The following is a 17,758-nucleotide window of genomic DNA, read 5'->3' on the forward strand; positions in this document are numbered from 1 at the left end:
GGTGAATGTGTAATTTTATACTATTCAGTTAATGATAGTTTGAAGTTGTGGGGGAATAAAATGCTATCCCTTAGGAAAGAACTTTTTACAGGTAGTTCATCAGTGTGCCTTGTTCCTGAATACCTTAGCAAAAGTTCAGACGAAGAGAAGAGCGGAGCTGTCAACTCATCACCACCTGGTAGTGAGTTGGGTCAGGTGGGACTAGCAGGGCAAGCTGCCACACAGAGCAGGAAAAAACACGCAGTAAAAGTGAACTGGGAAGCCCCTTTACGTCATCCCTGACAGCCGTGTAGTCGCACAATGGTAATTGATAGATTACTGGACACAGCCATTAAATAGTCTGGAGCTTATGTGGAGATTTTTTTGTTAAGCTACTGTTTCCAAGGTAGAGAATGAATCTTCAAGCTGATGAGGATAATTAGCATTAGCATTATCGAGCTGTCAGTATTTGGAGGTGGTCATTTTGCCCTTATTTTATATTCAGTGTTGTCATACTTCCTCTAGAATCGTGTTTTTGATTTGCATCATAATCCAAAAAAAAACAACTTGATTTTTAAGTCACATCAGAAAGACTGATTTCTTGAGTTACGGCCAAAAATGCGTTTTGTGAGGTCAAAGCGAACTTGACCTTTGACCTTTGACCATCAAATTCTAATCAGTCATCCTTGAGTCCAAGTGAATATTTGTGCCACATTTGAAGAAATTCCCTCAGGGCGCTCCTGAGATATTTCTTCAAATTTGACACAAACGTTCACAGACGTTCACTTGGTATCACCCGATTGAACTGATTAGATTTTGGAGGCCAAAAGTCAAAGGTCAAGGTCACTGTAACCTCACATCCATCCCATTCTTGTGAACGCGATACATCAGGAACACCTGGGTGGAATTTTATTACATCCGGCACAAATGTCCACTTGGACTCAAGGATGAACTGATTAGAAAAAAAAAGTGATTTTGGCCATAATTTAAGAATTCATTTGTTAATTATGATTGTCCGTCTGTATGTATGTACGACCTCTTACGCCACCACTGGGTTTGAAAACACCCTTCTCTGCAAAGGTCTCTGTTTTTTTTCCTCTTCTCTGTTTTTTCCCCACTCTCCATTTTCCGTTTGTCACCCGGAGGGATATGTTAAGTAGTCTGTCGATTTAAATAAACAAATACTTGTGTGTATTTATTGTGTTTTGTTGCCTGCCGTCCTTAACTGGAACTGACCGCTCAGCACTGCTGTGAGATGTGCTTCTGCCAGGGTCATTTTTACGATGATACATGATGCATACGTTTCTCATTCTGAAAACATGAGTATGCAGCATTGAAACAGAGGCACTGTTAGGGATCACCAGGTTCGGTTAAAAAAACATGGAATCTTGCTGAATTGCAAAGATGATGACAACAGGATATAATATTTAGTTCACTGCAAACACAGTAGCTTTATCCTTGTAAAATGGATGATTTTCAGGAAATTGGACAAATTATATTATTTTTTTGCTAGGCCAGTCGGTCCAGACTGAAATAAGTTAGATGGATTGCCCTGACATTTGGAAAGACACACATGGTGCCCAGATGACTAGGCCTACTGACTTTGTTGATCCCCTGACTCCTAGTTTAGCGCCACAAGCAGGTCATATTTTCTCGTATCCAGTGAAATATCTCAATGTCTACTAGTGTGTACTACTGTGTCAAAAAGTATCACATCTAAGCTCTTAAAGATTTTCGTTTACATTAGCCAAGTACAGATATTACTGTGTCTGCAGATTTCTCCCCACGAGGTAATGAGATGTTTGCAGAGCTCTGTCTCTCAGTTCATCAAAGAGTATGATCCAGCATTATCCTGTAAGCCTGGCTGGGATGGCTCTGATTAGTGCTCCATGAAGAGCTAATATGACTTTAACAACCAAGACCAGATGCGGTCTTTCTTCATAGCGCTTTGGGAGGGGGAGGAGGAGGAAATTTATCAGCTCTTAACCTGATTGTCTAAGTGCAAAGAGATAAACAGAGTAAATTTGGGTGCTTAAAGGTAGACATGCAGACAGACCTGTGCTGTATGTGTGGGCAGGCAGCACACACGCACAGGCACTAATTTGTTATTACATCGCATCCCTTTATTTGCCTTAGTTTATCTTGTCTTTGTCTATCTAGAGCATGTAACCAAGCCAAGAATCTGCTCGGGAGACAAAAAGGATGAGCACCTTCATTTCGGCCTTTGAGGTTCAGCTATTATCCAGTACATATAAGGGTTCAAAACTCAGAAATTGTGCTCTGTTACTAGCCATCCTTCCACTTCTTGTTTTTCCATCGCTTGTTTTCTCACTGCCCCACTCTCATTTCTTATCACAAGCGCGCACACTCGCCCCCATGAGTGCTTGCATTTTGAACTGTACCCAGTAAAACCCCCGTTGGATTTCTTTCTTTTATGAATATTGGGAGATCAGTATTTGACTAACCAGGTGCGCAGTTGTCAAATCATTAGTAAAGGAGTGGAGCTGGGACTCAGGGAGGAGAGACAAAGCAGCATATGGTGTGCAAGTGTTTGGTCCGTGGCATACTGATACAAATAAGAGATTCGTGCACTTTGGCATTGTGTTGTTGGATCTGGGGAAAGCCCTGTTTTTGTGGCTCAAGGAGGAATTAGTCCAGCTGGGTCTGTCAAAGCCCTGAGCCATGCTGGTAAGTTATCTCAAGCATGGAAAAGCTTCAGTCTATCCCCTGTGTGTTTGCAAGACAATGAATGCCGGCGAACACGATTTGTTGCAGAATTCTGCCGTGAAATTTCGCAGAATATTAATGTTTGACTTTCAACTCCATGCGTGTGTTGACTGTACACTTGCTGAGAAGCTTACTGAAGAGGCAGAGAGAGAGGTCAAAAGATAATTAGATTCATGTTCTTTATCTAAAGGGATGTTCCATACCACTGACAGTGTTAATTAATTAGCTTATGCCGTCAGTGTAATTAAAACCCTCGATAATCTGACTTTTGTTCTGACTGAATGGCTGCTGACTAGTTGACAGATGGGACATCGAGAAGCAGGGAGAAACAGGAAAGTCTGGGGTGACTGATGGCGTTTGTCAACTTGCAGTCTGTTTTTTATGCTGCTTCTCATTGATGCTTTCAGAAGCAGAATTGCTGCTCGGTTAATTTTATTTTATCTGATTGCATTGAGAGGAATATGTTACATTTCATGAAGGACACTGTGTAACGTGTGTCCCAGTGAACCGGTCGTGACAGCTTTATCACTTTGAGTGTGATGGTGAAAACGTGTTTTTGCAACAAAGTCCTCAGATCTTCTGTTGGCTCCGAAAACCTCAGAGTTGTTTGCATTTTAAAGGGCCATTCCACCAATTTTACACAAATCAGTTTGCATGTCATAAGGAGAGCTACTCAAATCCTAAAAACACTTATGTAATGTCTCTTGTGGCTCTGGAAGAGCTTTCTAAAGTCGGGGGGGACCCTCATGATGTCCTAAGGATGTCACCAGGGTTATTCTGATTGAGACTACAGGCTGTGATACAGACTGGAGGTGTGGAGAAAAGTGGTCATTTGTCAGTCAGGGAGCTTTGAATGAAAGACGCTCTAACGTTGCATTTGTAGGAAGTGAAGGATCCAGGGTTTTTGGGGCTAACAGTTTCTGACCCTTGATATCTCAGCCTCCGATTCTTTGATTTTGACCGTTTTTGACCAAAATAAACTACAAAAAAAAAAAAAAGATACATGTATTGAAAGCATACTTTTTGAAAATATGAAAAAATGTGTAAGATAAGCATCCAAACAGGGTTATGTTAGAATGAACAGACTGATGTTCTGATGTTGCATTTACCTTATCATACTTATTTAGAGTTATTTTGATATTTATTTATTTATTTATTAATGTCAGCTGGGATTGGCTCCAGCCAGCTGCACCCCACCAGCGGCACTTACTACACGGATCCGGTGAGGATACTGACTTTTGCCTGCGCAGCGTCATGCAGCGTTAGCCTCTGTCTTTTAGCCAAATGTCATGTACGTGGCCATGAGCTTCATCTTTACGAGTCTTTTACAGGGTTTTCATTTCAAATCAAGTCAGCCGGAAACATTAAAAAGTCTGCCAGTGATGGTGTTTTTTTTTTTTTTTTTTTTAACAGGCTCAGGGAGCTACAGCTGATGAAATCTGCTAGTGGCAGTTGACATTTCAAGCAGCAAAAATGAGACTAGAAATGAGAAGAGGCTTTTGTCCATCTCTGTGTGAAATCAAGGACCCAGTCTTTTGAAAATGAGTGAATTTCAAGTGGTAAATCTGCCACAGTAATTATTGTAAACTGCGTATGTGCCAAATGAGTTTGTGCCATTTCTTTCTTTTTTTTTTTAATCACCATTTCTCTCTTCATTATGCGCAATTTTTCCAAAGCCAAATTAAAATGGTGTCACTGTCCTTTTGATTAGAACCCAAACTAACCTACCAGTGACTCAGAGCTGACTGGAAACTTGATTAACTCCAGCTATTAGTCAACATGTTTCACCTCTCCAGTCTGAAAGAAGCACTTTCTCTATACTTAACTCCATTTGATTGTGATTACTCTTCGTCACAACATGGCAGAAGCTCTTACTGCAGGCTGTTGATCTCTGAGCTATTACTGACTGATTGCCCTCCCCATGGTTTCCCCATAAAAGAAACACTGAGTGTAAAACTCAAGCCAGACTTGGAACATACTGACACACGGCAATCGCTGGTTGTGTTCCCAGTGATTTCTGCTTGTCGTGAGTTCGTATGAGGAGTTTTAATGCATGCATAGCATGGTAATGAGGAATATGAAGCCAGATATTTTGTGTACCAGTCTTCACTTTGAAGAGCTTTCATGGTGAAGGACTGAGAATCCTGTTGACAGGCCGTACGGCAAATAAGTTCTGCGGGGAGACAGAGAGGGACTGGGCCTACTTGTATATTCTGCTAACAACTTGCCAAAGGACAGGGATGACAGTGGAGATGACAAGTCAGGCTGTGATCAAGGTCAGTGCTAAAATGTCTATGAAAAATGCAGAATTCTTTGGACATAGTGAGAGGATTAGGTTTTTTTTATTCATGTGACGAGAGGGATGAGGAGATGCCTATAAAAGGGAAAATACTGGACTGAATGTGTACGCTTGAGCTAAGAAAAACTGAATGAAAGTCGAAGTTGGAAGACAGAAAAGATGATAAAGCAATATAGAGCTCAGCTTGCTTGATAATTTAGCATTTCATTAGTATTCAGATCCTAATCTCTCATTGCATATGTCGAGGAAAGACAGACACAGACACAGACACAGACACAGACACAGACACAGACACTGAAATCACCCTGAGGGTGTTAGCCTCTAATTTTTTTTTTTTTTTTCAGGGAAAAAAACATGCATTCATTCTAAATTGAAAAGCCCTCCAGAAAATCAGGGACTGGTGGTATTCAACATGTCATCGGCACCAGCATCCAACCAGTGTCAATATGTGAGAATACGTGGTATTCATTTTTCTATGTGTATAGGCTGCCTGTGTGCATATTAAAAGCAAGGTTGTGTGAAAACAGTGCTAATTAGTCGGTGCAGATGTGTTTTTCCAGGAATATTTACCAACATGAGGTTCTGAAGCTTTGTAACAGTATGCCTGAGCTGTGATCATCGGCAAAATTACTCATACTGTGAAATCAGAAATGTAGGATCAAGCAGGCAATTTTCTCTGAGTGTAACCCTGGATAACCCCAACTGTGGTTCCTATAAAACATTTAATGATTTGAAGCAGTGATGCATGAAGTTTTCATGCTGTGACTTTTTCTTCCCTTTTTTTTTTTGTGAACGACCAAATCAAAGACAAATTATTAAAATGAAATAGAGCCTACCCAGTGCATTTGAAGGCTTTGAGTTTTTGGTCGGTTAATAGTATCGTCTCCATCAAATGTTGTCACTTGTACACAAGTAAGAAGTTCACGGGAGAATATTACATTAAAAATGTCTTATCATTCATATTGATTTTTTTTTTTAATGCTATTGTCACACTTTAATTATCACCCTGGGTGTTGCTGTGAGCCTTTTCTGTCTCAAGACTCAGCAATGAAGAAATGAAGTTTATTGTTATGCTGGCATCAGCATCTTAGCTGTTGAGTCTGCTTTACATTTACATGTATTCATCCAAATAGCATTTACATGCTTCCAATGTGGATTTTATTTCAGAAAAAATAAACCACAAGCCTTTGATTCTTGATTGTATATATTTTTTTTTACGGACACAAATACTTGGGGTTTATTTTTTCTGATTACATGTTCATCTCACAGTTTGCAGAAACTCTTGCCCTGCGGTCCACATTGTGCAGAAAGCTTTTTTCTCTTTTTCACAGAATATTATTTCCTGTGGAAGAAATTGGGATGGGAGAAGCCTATATTCCTTTTGTTAGAATCAAACTCCGGCTCTGATTGTCTACAGAACCTTGAATTCTTTTCAGCAGAATGAGATTTGTCCAGGTATAAGTTATTTCAGTGTTCCCACGTTATTTCTGTGTATTGTGTATATTGCTGACACTCTCGAGAGGGGGAGCTGGATAGTAGAGGCCGTTATGAAGTGAAAACTGTGTCTGTAGACCAGTGGGCCACAGGGACTCAGTTATCAGTGTGTCCATGCAGTTCTTGAGGAATCAGACAGTGTGAAATTGCAGGAAGGTGAATGTTGAAGCTCAGCTTAGAGCGTGTGTTTATCGAGGCCCAGGTAGCAAGTGTGCTGGACTAGAACCACTGACTGGGATCTCTTCAGCATTTTATTTTTAATGACTTGAGAAATGAATCCTGACACCAGAATAACTGCTGAATGTACCTTATTTGGAAATGTCTGGCTTTTTATGTTATTACATATTTTTCTATTAGCATGCTGTATACACTTCAGGTATGGTTTATATAAAGCAGTGATCATTGTGCTGTAGATTATCCCCAGTGTCCCAGATGTAATTTGAAGCCTTCAGTTGCAATATTTGCTCTACCAGCCCTGTTGCAGTCAACACTGAAATAAAATAAATTGGGTTTTATGTCAATATTTACCCTCATTCTACCTTGATCCATTGTCTCTCGCTTCTCTACTTTACATTAAGTAAGATTCTTTAAATACCTGCAGATTAGCAAATATCCATGAGGCTAGGGAAGAGCACACAGCACACCCAACATGAACTCCAGAACATTAACTAACTAGATCAACAACTGTCTAAGCCATCCTTCTCATCTACTTACAACAGACACGATATTATGTAAGCCTACACACACACACACACACACACACACACACGTATACACCAGCATCCAGACGGAAAGAACGGTTCCCCACACTCAGGATGCAAACAAGCCACTGAGGGGAAAGTACACACAGACACAGTGTCAAATAGCCTACAAGGCATTAGGAAGATGAGAGTCCTGAAAATGTTGGAGGAAGTCGGCACAATATCCTATTCATGTCTCTAACCATTCTATATTTTTGTAGAAATATTGCCCGTGCACTGGGAACAGGAAATGTGGTCCGAGGGTCTGCAGTGAGTCTGAGCAGGAAGCTCCGAGGCTCCATTCCACAAGTCCCTGCAGCCAGCCGTAATTGGCTTACGCATTCCTCCAAGGATTACCACTCATTCCTTATTTGTGTTGATAAAAAATTATTAAAACATTTGCTTTGGCTTCCTGAATTTCATTCAGACAAGTGTCACAACACACTCAGTTTCCACTTGCCTTGTTCCCCACCCCCCCCCACATTTGGTGAAATAAACAAGTGAAATGATTATTTTTCAGTTCTGGTTCAACACCTTCTCAAGTTTTCACTGCTTTATTTATGTGTACCTGTCTGCAGTAGTCCCCAGACTCTGAATACATCTAGTAGCATCCTGCTGCTTTTCTTTTTCTTGCTTTTTTTGCTGCCATTTTTCTCCTTCTGTGTTTTTCATTTTTTGAGAGCTCCCCAGCCCCATAAGTAGCTAAATAATCTTTTTTTTTTTTTTTTTAACACGTCAATTGGACTCATTTTGGCTTCTTTGTTGTGTGTAAATTATATTATTTGCTTTTTGGGTTTTGTTTTTTTTTTTTCCAAATTGCGGCAGAGTCACTTCTGGCAACAGAGTGCAATTAGAAAATAAGGCAGGGCATTGCTTGTGCCCAATGAAATAGCTCGGCATTTTCGGCCAAATTTAACAGCTTGAAGCTTTGCTTGATGACACTGTCCCATATTTACGAGGGGAAAACAGCACGGACTCCGCTCACAGAGAGACAAAGATTTAGTGAGGAGGACTCTGACAATTTCGGATCTTGTATGAGTCCCATAGAATGCGCGCGCGTGTGTGCCTGCGTGTGTGGGTGTGTGTGTGTGTGTGTGTGTGAGAGAGAGAGGGAGAGAGGGGGATTGAGAGAGAGAGAGTTTGTGCTTGCGTGCTGGGCTCCTATAGTTTCCCAGAGCTATTATCTATGAATGAATCTTGTCTGTTTTATTCGCCGGGTGTGCCACCTGCCGGCGCGTCACTGCGGCTCTGACCAATCCCAGCGGAACTGACTCTCCGTGCGCCCTTGGAAGATCCTCACTCCGCCGTCTAACCTACGGCTCGGGCACGGTGGAAGGTGGCGAGCCCCGCGAGCTGTGCACCGTTAGCGCTTCCGATGTGGCGAGATTGGACCGCCGCACTGCCGCTGTGCCGAGCATGGACCCGTGACAAGTTGGACTGTATTGCCATTTTTCCCATCTACTTGTACCGCTTTTGACCGGCGCATCAGTAAATGTTCTGAGGTAGGTGGAAATGAGACTGAAAACCGAAAAGTTTTAGAAATATTTGGTTGGAGCAAAGTATTTGATCTCGCGCTTCCAGAGCCGATTTACAGCTGCTTTATTGTGCCAAGTTTCTCGACGCACAACGCTGTATTTTGAAGTTGCGGACCGAACAGAATAATATATATATATATATATATATATTTTTTTACTTGTGCACGTCTCCACCGCGCATACACTACATCCAGGATGGCGTTGGACGCTTGTATTATGCTTTTATTTAAATCTAAGTTTGGCAAACAAGTGCTGCTTCTGTTCCCTCGATGCCCGGCTCAGCATCCCTGCCCAGCCCTCTGCGCTCTGCGCTCTTCAGATGCATCTTCTTCTTAGAGACGGCGCGGCTTCTCAAGCATATATGCTCTGCTAAAGTTAAGAATCAATACGGGGGGAAAAAAAACATTTGTTTTCTTATCATCCGTCCCCCAAAAGTGAAAGTTGATGAAAAGGAAGAAAAACAAAAAACATTGCCACCAAAAGGGCCTGTCTGTAATGCGTCTTCTCCCGCTTGTGGCACATTTATTATTATAATGGAGATCAGATTTAAGTATCTGTTCCTGCGTTGCTGTGGACAGAGGAGAAAATTAATTGTGTCCTTACATGGCAAGTGGAGGGCTTTCATGAATTGGGGTGACTGTTTATTTATGATGGCCATAGATGGCAATGTGAAGGAATGTTCCCTCTCAGTGACCTGGGGGTACTTTGACATTGTGCTGGATAATGAGTAAGAGCAGAGGGAATGGCATCTGTGCCATGGTGCAAATATTTTCCTTTTAGTCCACAGCTGCAGTTATTCATCGCAGATGCCAGAGTGTAAGTTTGACAATACAGTAGCCATATCTGAATCGCCAACTATTCCAATGTGGCTGCAAACCTCGTTAGGTTAACATTTTAATATGTTGCATATATCAACACAGCCAGCATGTTTTTATATCAATATATCAACAAATCCATTGTTAGGGAACAGTGCAGGCAAGTTCTGTGTCATGGTGAACGCACGTTCTGTTAAAGGTGGTGCAGGAATGTGTTTAGATAATTGTTACTTTCCATTGCCTGCTGTGGGGAGAGATGCAGACGAGGACATTCAGAAAAGAGACACATGAAGGAGACACATGGGGAGGGAACGCAGTGGAGGAGAAGATGAGAGGGAAAGGTGACCAGCCATAGATCTGAGCCCCGGTTTATATTGGTTGACTGATGTTTTTTTTCAGGCTTTCCTCTCTTGATAGATGGTTTTGTTGTGCACGGTGCTACGACCGTATTGATCATCATTATGACTTTCTCAAATGGGCTGGGGGTGGAGGAGGGTGCATTGATAGCACCGGCACTGGTGACAGAGTTGCGGATGGCTCCAAATAGGATGACAAGGTCTTTGCTATTACCTTCTGCTGTACCGTGCGTGCTGCGTTGGCAGATGCCCGATGCCTTTGGTTTATTAGTCTCAAGCTTGTGACTATGTAGTGATGCTTTTGAAATAATAATATACACTGCTGAGAAGTGTACGGGTAACCTACCATTTGTGAGCCACGGCTGAGCATGTGGGGTATTATCCTACTATACTGGAGTTTACCGGAACTTAGAGTCAAGCTTTGGCCTCACAGTTCAGTTCAATCATTGAAGGAAATGCTATAGTTTCGCATTTTGGGAAATCCGCTCATTGCTTTCTTGACGACAGTTAGTTGAAAAGATCAATACTACTTTCATGTCCTTATGGTAAATGGGAAGCTACAGCCAGCAGCTGATTAACTAACCTTTGCAGTAAGTCTGGAAAGGGGGGGGGGCAGCCAGCCTGGCTCTGTCCGAGGGCAACCCGAAACAATGTTGAACATGATTATTTAATAGGTACACAAACTGAAGTGTAGATTTAAAAAATGTAAACCTCACAGTGACAACAAGACTCCTAGTCTATGAAATCCTCAGCTTTAATTACCCTCTTAGGTTTTCGTAAGGAATAAACAAATGAGATACAAATTAATTAGTGAGCTTTGGAGGTGCATTTAGGCAGATGGTTTTTTTTTTTAACCTTTGGATAGAGTCAAGCTGCAGCTGTAGCTTCATATTTACTGTAAAGACATGAGAGTGGTGTCCATGTTCTCATCCAACTCTCAGCAAGGAAGGGAATAAAGCTTATGTCCCAAAATGTCAAACTGTTCCTTTAAAACAATACGATTATGTTACATGTCAGCTGCCCCTCACCAGACAATTTTCAGGTTTCAATAGGAGTGTGACAGATGTCTCAAGCAAAGACCAGCGCAGACAGTAGCGTGTTATTATTTAAAAAAAGGCAGGGGGAATAAAAAGACATGAAAAAAACACACGAATAAGAAAAAAAAAAAGTATGACTGGGGGAAATGGAGAGTTTCAGCTGCGGGTTGGATCCAGAGAAAATCATCAAACAATTTAACCCTCAGGCTGCAGCATACAGCGACTGGCACCAGCAGGCTACTTTTAGAGCAGGCAATAGGAGACAGTGATGGGTATGGTACGGGAGTCAGCTGGCTAAACAGACGGGCTAACTCCCCCATTGGGTTTCATTAGAGCTCGTCTTGATGTTAAAGCCCGTTTAATCCACTTTCACAGCCATGCAGACCACAACAGAGCAAAGCACAGTGTCTATCTTTAGACAGCACATGGGCAGAAACTTTTACATCTCGGTTCAATTATTAAAACAATAACACAAATTCCCTGTAGCTGGCCTTGAAATGTTCCTGTTGAGGAGCAAACTTTGTGCTGCCGGTACTCTCTGATGGCAGAGGTGTGTCCAGCATCAGATGGAGGGCTGTCAATCAGCATCTGCTCAGTCCACTTGTCCATAAACAGCTGTGTTTATGCAGCCCTGCGCTCCTTCTCCCGTCTTCGCTTGTTTCTCCAGTAAGTAGCTGCCTGAGGGTGCAATTACAGTAGAGCCTTATGAGGTGAGTGCTTTGCCTCTTTGTCTTCGTCTCCACTCCCCGGGCAGCCACTGTTGTTGTCCCTTGTTCACAGCGCCTGCTTAGCTTCAGAGACACGGCGCTCGGAGGACACAGACAGACTTCAGTGGCCTAGTAAGCAGCTTGACACCTTGGACATTTTAAGCAGAAATATACTGTATATGGCCATAAATTTAGATTCAATACATAAGAAGGTGTTTAATCGTACTTATATCGGTGCCTAATTCAAATAACATGCTATTGACTTAGCAATTGTTTTGTTGTCTCATGGTTATATTACTTGCAATAATGGTGCACTGCGGATGCAATGGAGGCTTTTATAGCCAACATAACCTATGTGTTAAACTGACAATCATCGCTGAATGACCTTTACTAGTTTTTATAAGGTTAGCTGGGGTATCCCCTTATTGGTGGCAATAAGGTGTTCGATTCGGGGCTGTTAACAGCACTGCTGCGTGTTTACCTTAGGATATTGTGTATGTTCAGCACACAGCCATCCATGCACACACGCAAATCCAGATAATGCGAATGGGGTTATAGGTCAAAGGTCACGTATTGGCCAGGAAGGGAAGGGAGATTTAGAGAGGCAGAGTGGAGGTCAGCAATATTATGTACACAGGGTCATGTAGGTCTTTTAGGTTTATAAAGTCTCCGGTCGGTGCACATTTGAATCTGTCAGCCGTAACGGTGAATGTTGCACTAAGAAACATCCCGCAGTGCTGCCAGCCGTACCACTATTTCCATAAGATTTATAAATGTCTAGCAACCCCTAGTGCACTCCAGTGCTCCAGTCAGCTTTGTTCAGAGTTGTTTTTTTTCTTTTTTGCCATTTTCAACGTTTTCCGTCCTGCTCTCGGTACATCCTTTTTCTTTCTTCTGTCTAAATTTTTACTCGCACTTTCTTTGTCACTCACTCTCTCTCTCTCTCTCTTACTCCCTCTGTCATGTATCACTGCCTCTCTCTGTCAAACTGTCTCCCTCTCTTTACTCATGCTCCCTTGAAAAACGTAAACCTCACATGAGGGAATTCAGATTCATGTGTAATATATGACTGCTCTTTTATGTCAGCTCTCTACCTGTTTTTAAGGAGAAAAAGAGACATGGAAACAGGACAACAGAGAATGATAGAGCTCTAGTGAAATATGTATGATCTGAGTCAAAAACTAAACTATGAACAGACAGTCAGTGTGTACCAGCTCCAGCTCAAGAGTCGGAGAGTAGGGACTGGTGTTAACACACACACAAAGTGGGAAATTATGATGATGATGGATGTTTGACTTAGCCTGGACCAGCCTAAAACTCCCAATATGCAGTCATATGTTTCTTTGTTCCGATTAATGTTGCCGTCATTGATGGCTTGTTTATTATTCTGAGTTAATGTAGTTTCACGTAGTATTGATTACATTAAAGATTGCTTTGTAAATTAAACTCTAACATACAATACGCTTTTTCTCACTGTAGCACACTGATCCATCAAAAACTGTCCACGGTAGCTCTGGAGCACAGAAGTTTATGTACAACTAACAAATTTCTAACGAGAGTGCGCTCTTTATAAACATTTTGAGTTAATGTAAGCTGAATGTTTAGTCCTCTTGATAAACTCCGTGGTTGACCCTCCACTTTAATTTTAAATAGGCACTGGTGGCTGCACGTCTCAAGGGTTAATAAGATAGCAATTACCCTGCGTTGAACCATGTATTGGCTTCTATAGCTAATAATCCTGAAAAAAGCTAGTACAAGATCAAGTTTAGAGAGCAATGATTACAGGCCAGTAAATAAGGGTGAATTGCTACTGTGGATGAAGGGAAACTGAAAGTAGCAAAGAAGTAGTAGAGAACAACTATGAAATACTTAAGCCACCAGGGAAAAAAAAAAAGATGGAACAAAGGATGGAACAAGCATTATAAAAATCGAGGTAAAAGAAAACATAATGATGCCATGCCGAAATGCATCTTTTCCTTTCTAAATAAACAGTGTTTTGATATTTTAAGAATAGAGTTTCCTTTGAATGTTACAGATTCGGGTTTTCCGTATTGCTGAATTCTCCAAAGACCATGTCTGCTGACATTGTCCTGACAATGCAGCATTCTTTGTTTGTTTTAACAAAAAAGATATGTTAACCAGAGTGGAGCCACTTACGTTCCGCGGGGTAAATGCTCACGGTGAACCGAAACGTTTTCACTCTTTAAACATAGTGTCTGACACACACATTATTAAAGCTGTTTCTCAGCAAATAAGGCAGCACCACAGACTATGCAATTTGCAGTTACGGGATGTGATGGCAGAGTGGTGATGATGTCTGTCAGTGGGATGTTTAATTTAAATTTCTCAAACTGAAGGAATTCGAAAAATACCACCTGCTGTGGCATGCTGTATGCATTGAATAGTGGCACAGTGGGGTTAAAGCAATGCTATTATAACTAAAGATGAGCGGAGAGACTGCACCTGATAGGTGGAAAAAAATACATATTACATATTAAGATAACAAATAATTCATAATTCATGATGATTTCCAGATGTTGGTGTAGACAAACAAACATCTGCTGTCACTTCAATAAAAACGCTTCTTTAACTCTTGCTTACAAGCTCCAATAAACATGAAACCTGATTACATGTCACTTAATGTGCTCAGGCACATATATATCTGGGATTAGTGAGGATACCTTTTCATTATTAGTGAGAGATGAGGGTCGATGAGTGATATTTTACTAATGTCATAACAACAACCTCCTAATTTAAAACAAAATTGAAAGTGTTTGAAGTGTAATCACTCCAATGTAAAGTAGGATTAGATGCTGCCGTGTGATCCTGTCAAAATGGATTTGTCAGAATTTATCATTGAGAATTTACGATTCTGTCCTGAAATGTTTGGCACATTATAAATGAAAAGAATTCCTGCTGCATTTGTTTTTCTCCTGTTGTTTGTTTTCTGCCCGACTCCCTCCCGTTTTTGTAATACAGCTCATAAAGCACATCTCAAGTGAGTCAAACTGTGTGTCAGGGACTCAGCTTTAACGCACATCTAGACTAAATCACATTTTTTGGCTTTGTAATGTTCCGTCTCAAAAACGTGTCAGAGGTGGGAGTGAAGTGAAGAACTTTCTAACATCAGTGATTTAGCTTTGCTGCTTTGTGCCGTCTTCATTTCACAAGATTTTTGTCGGCTGTGTTCCGCTGGAGGAAATCGAACACCATTTCGTGAGGACTGGGTGAACCATATCAGACAGCCCGAAGTTTTCCAACTTGGGGTTGGCAGGAGTGACGGAGATGTAGACAGTATAGCAAGGTTAGTGACACCCATGGCATAGCTTTGGCCCTTGGACATATTGAGGACATGTTTGAGAATTGAAATCTCTTCAGTCACTTGATTTTTGTGGATCAACTCTCGGTTTAATTTTCAGCAACGTTTCTGCTGCTTCTACCCTGCTGTTTTTTTGGCTTTGTGTCTGTTAGTGGGCCTCTGTAATACGTAGTGAAGTATAGGCCTTTCTGTGCCACGCTAGCATTTACCTTCTGTCACACAATTAAAACAGCATGACTGATCTTTTTCCAAATCAGAACTAATCATAAAGTACTTGTGGTCCAGCATATGGCACAAGAGACGCTGAATGGGCTTGCCATTATGTCTACTGAGAGGATCATAGCTCTGGATGTAGATAAAGGACACTGCTGAAGATTTTGCATAATGCCAAGCTCATGGGATGCAGTTTTAAAAAGGTGAGCGAGTGCTTTTTCAAGGGGATTTGGAGTTGCTGTTTGGCCGTTGCACCAACCTGTTAGAGCTAATATCAATGCAGATTCACAGCCAACTGTGTTTTTGACAAGGTTTGGGCAGAGATGCTGTGCAAAATGGCAGCATTTCTGTAAGCTTAGTATAGAGTGTTTACTGTGGTTTAAAATTCAGCGAGTGTTCAGCTTAGTGTCTGGTGTGATGTGCTCTTCCTCTGTTACTGAGGCATGACCAGTTTCAACGTAGACATGCTGATTTCATTTTGTGACAGCGACGATTTGTATTGGATCATGGGTTTAAAGGGTATTTTAGCCTTCTAAATGCAACACCTCTACCTTTTTGATGCATTCTTTGTGTGTCTGTGTGTTTTTTGAGTGCGTGTATGTATATATTTGCATGATATATATATATATATATATATATATGTGTCTTGATTGCAGAGACCATTCAAAATTTTGCTCAAACCACATTTTGAACATATTAGGACTGCTTACAAAGACCTGCCCTTTATTTACACCAGTTCTTTATAAGAATGAACAGATGCTGCAGTCATGCTTTGGGTGATCAAATATTGATCTTTTCTTTAATGTTACAGTTATGGAACTAGTTAATTGTTTACACAGCTGGTTTTCATTATGCCAATTCACATGATTCATCCTTCTCAGTAAAGTTTGTTTGTTTTAGCTGGACTCTTACTGATGCTTGAAGGTTGCCCTCTGTGTAGGTTTATGCCTGTCTCAGTATTGTCACCTGCCCAAGTTACCACAAAATGTCAAAGTTAGAATGACATGTTCAAAGTAAAGTCAAACGAAAAACTCTGCTTGAAATTTAATTTTCCTTGTTTTCACCCCGAAGCAGGTGTAAGAGTGACAATTTGCCCCATCCTTTAAGGGAGTCTCTTTGAGTCTTCCTCCTTCCCCAGTTTGATTGACGTTTCAGAAAGAGACGGGGAGTTGTAGAAGTTGTACCAGGCTAGGGCAGGATGTAGAGCGAGCCCCCGGCTAAACTCTGAAGAGTAAAATTAATCAGACCCAACAAGACCCACAGTCCCCAGGTCAGTGAATCAAATCTTCAGCTGACATTTACATGAGTCTAAAGACACAGAAGGGTATGTAAATCATTTTACTCCGATTTGCTATCTTGTCAGTGTGAATCCAAAGAAGTGTTTGGTTCAATACTTTATTGCCGCTCTTTTTTTGCCCAGCAGCGTACTCCTATTGGACAGGTTGAAAGCTGAGACAAAATTACACGCACAATGTTCCTGTGGGGATTTGAAGTTATTCTTACTAGTAGCAAGCAGACAACACTTTGATTACAACACGGTAGAGAAGTGAAACCCTTTTAGTCCATCGGCCAAATTGAAAGTTTAGCCTTAAGGTTTGACCATTTACAGTAAGCTCTTCGCTCTTTTCCTGTGCAGGCCTATATACAAAGCAGTACAAAGCAGTTTATCACGGTAATGTTACACTGACGAAGTACACCTTATTGAAAAAAAAAAATCAAAAAAATATAAGTGAAAAAGTGTCCTTGCAGGGTCCTTTGAATAATCAGTGGTGGGAGAAGTTCTCAGATCCTTTACTTAAGTTCAAGTAGCAATATGATAAGGTAAAAATACTCCATTACAAATAAAAGTCCTGCATTCAAAATGTAAAAGTACAAAAATATTATCACCTAAATGTAAAGTATCAAAAGGAAAACTACTGGTTCTCCAGGAAAAAATGGCCCCTGTGACTGATGTTATATGTATATTATCATATATTCCATTAAAAGTTTGTCAATAATGATGCGTCAGTGTGTAAGTAGCATTTTGCTGTTGTAGCTAGTAAAGGTGGAGCTAGTTGTAACAACTTTATATACAGTTAGGTCGTTTAGTCCAGTGGTTCCAGGGGGTTTGGGCCCCTCCAAAGGGGCTTATGATAAATCTGAGTGGTTGTGAGATTATTAATGAGGTAGAAAAGAAGGTAAATGTAGTGGATTTTATAGTAGCATGAAATAATAATAAAAAAAACAAAAAAACAACCCACAATCCATTACTTTCCTCGACTTTAAATAATTTACTGTGATTCTTGGCCCTCTGGTCTCACTTCCGCTTAATTAAAGCAACATCACCACCCACCAACATAAAGCAAGCAAGGGGCAGCGTGATTAGCAAACCCCAAAAGTTGAATAACAGAAATGAGAACTAAAGCTTTAACAATTTGGATTTAGTCTCTAGGGTCAACACTCCCTGTCATAATATAAGGGAATGCCAGCTTTCCGTTGCAGATATTTTCACTCCGCCATGTTTTGTGGATGCAGCGGTATAAACCTTTAACACCTTT

At 41.0% G+C, this 17,758-nt stretch overlaps 1 long non-coding RNA gene across 1 annotated transcript in view; it reads left to right on the forward strand.

The window, feature by feature from the left end:
- The first annotated feature begins 8,522 nt into the window (after nt 1-8,522).
- The window catches only part of LOC120796844, a 35,201-nt gene continuing 25,965 nt past the window's right edge, over nt 8,523-17,758 (forward strand). Inside the window, exon 1 of the long non-coding RNA XR_005708426.1 lies at nt 8,523-8,741. This is a non-coding gene — a long non-coding RNA (uncharacterized LOC120796844). The remainder of the gene's footprint in view (nt 8,742-17,758) is intronic.

Source organism: Xiphias gladius, chromosome 11 (assembly GCF_016859285.1).
Source record: "Xiphias gladius isolate SHS-SW01 ecotype Sanya breed wild chromosome 11, ASM1685928v1, whole genome shotgun sequence".
NCBI classification, from domain to species: domain Eukaryota; kingdom Metazoa; phylum Chordata; class Actinopteri; order Istiophoriformes; family Xiphiidae; genus Xiphias; species Xiphias gladius.